This window comes from Lampris incognitus, chromosome 19 (assembly GCF_029633865.1).
Source record: "Lampris incognitus isolate fLamInc1 chromosome 19, fLamInc1.hap2, whole genome shotgun sequence".
Classification (NCBI taxonomy): Eukaryota; Metazoa; Chordata; class Actinopteri; order Lampriformes; family Lampridae; genus Lampris; species Lampris incognitus.
The window spans coordinates 28,931,385-28,933,702 of NC_079229.1; positions in this window are offsets into that span (position 1 = coordinate 28,931,385).

A 2,318-nucleotide genomic window follows, 5' to 3' on the forward strand; every position below is an offset into this window, starting at 1 on the left:
CACTTTGAGTTTGCCAAATGGCATTTATAGGACTCAGAGCGTGAGGGGGAAAAGATTCTCTGGTCTGATGAGACAAAAATGAAACTTTTTGGGCAGAACTTCAAGCAGTATGTCTGGCAAACACCCGGCACTGCTCATCACTTCATCCCCACGGTGAAGCATGGTGGTGGTGCATCATGCTATGGGGGGGTGCTTCTCAGTGGTAGAGACAGGGAGACAGAATTGAGGGAAGGATGAATGCAACAAAATGCAGAGGTCCTTGAAGAAACCCTGCACCAGAGTGAATGTGACGTCAGACCTTGGCGACGGTTCACCTTGCAGCACAATCTGCAGCATACATCCAAGACAAGGCTGGAGTGGCTGTGGGACAAGTCTCTTGTTCTTGCGTGGTCCAGGCAAAGCCCAGATTTAAACCCCATGGAACATCTGTGGCGAGACTTTAAGATTGCAGTTGCTTCCCATCCAATCTGACGGAGCTTGGGAAACTGCCCAAATCCAGGTGTGCAAAATTGTAGAGAACCAAGAGGACTCGAAGCTGTAATTGCTGCCAAAGGGGCTTCTACAAAGTACTGAATTAAGGGGTCTGAATACTTGCGTAAATGAGACTTCAGCTTTTGATAATAAATTTGCACATTTCTAAACATGTTTTCACTCTATTTTATGGATTGAGTGTACATTGATGAGCGGAAATGGCAATTTTATCCATTCAAAATCCTACAGCACAAAGTTATCATGTCTCCCTGTTCAGTCCAGTCAATCGTTTTATCAGTCGCCTCCCTTGTTTTCAGCAGTCAGTTAGCTCCTCATTGGGCCTCATTCATCGTCAATCTTTCCTACACACCATGGAATTTTTAGCTCTTCACATTGTCTGACAGCCAGCGGCAAAGCTTGGTGGTTATTTGTAATTCCAATCACCCAGGCTTGTAACGACACCAGTGTTAACCAATTGCTGTCTAAATTCAGGGGTTGGCCACGTTCTACAATGTTCTCCAAGACTATTACATGGTGTGTAAGAACAAATTTGTACGTACGAATGAGACCCGTTGTCTTTCCTGTTTTTTGAAGTTCTCACCCGTCTTGTCAGTACCTGCTCCCCATTCCACGATTAGCTCCAACTCTACTCCTGGTGTCCCTGTTCTTTTGCCAGAAGGTCTTGTGTGTACCGACAAGTAATCCGGCCTTCTCTAGTACTCTTTCTGCCTGTCTACCCGGTTGTGGAGTCTCAGCACGTTTTCTGGATCTTGTTTCTCTTCCCCGCCCTCATCAGATCTGTTCGAGCTGAAAATCCAGCAACTAGAAATTGTGCTTCGGATCTGTTTTTGCTTGTCTGCCTGCCCTTGTGTATCTGGTTCCCTGTCGGACTGATTCATTGTGTTCTGACCCCTGCCTGTCATTGGTTATTAAACCGAGTGTTGGGGTTACCTCCCTGTCTGTGAGTCGTGCACTTGGGTTCTCGCATGTCAGTCCCCCCCCCCCCCCGGAAACTTGAGTGTTCAAAAAGTGAAGGTGTCAGAATACTTTTTGAAACCACTGTGTATCTTACTGATGACTGATTTAGGTTCATGTCATGTCACTGAAAACACACATTGGAGTATATGTTTGGAGTCAGTGGCGTGCTCAGTCCTCTCGGTAGTTAAGTAATATATTTGTTGGCTGCTCTTTGGTCCTTTGGTCCAACTCCATTGGAGTTTTGGGTATCAAATCAGGATTCAGTGTGCTCTTTTTTTTGGCCTGAGATTCACTTCCTACAAAAACCAATAGAAGGGCCTCATGGATTTGGAAAGAATGGAGAGGACCGCTTACCCATGGGAGGTTTAGAGCTGCAGCCAGACACTACTGAAAAAATAAACCTCAGAATGTAGCTGCTCTTCAGATCAACGCACGTGTCGGCACCAACCTATGAAAAATCAGAGTATTAGCAGAGGAGCAGCAGATTGACATGTAAATTTATTCAGGCACCTGGTTTCACGAGAATAAACACTAAGCGGACATGCGGCATGCTTTGAGTATCCAACAGAACCAAACCTAGGAACTGCAAATGGCTGAGGCGCAGATTCAGTGCATCCATATAGCTCCCAAGTGTGTAGAAAAAATAAATTATGTAAATTACAGTCTTATACTACTCTCACATTAACTACAGATCTGACTGAGCGAGGTGAAATATTAGTGATTCTGTATGGTCCTTGGGCTGTAATTTTGTTGTTTAGATCTCACGGCTGAGTTTGTAACAATTTGAAAGCTTCATTTTCGTTTTTATAAAGGGATTTGCTGCCACATTCTGGAACGTTGGATGAACAGCATCTTAGTAAAGTCGACGC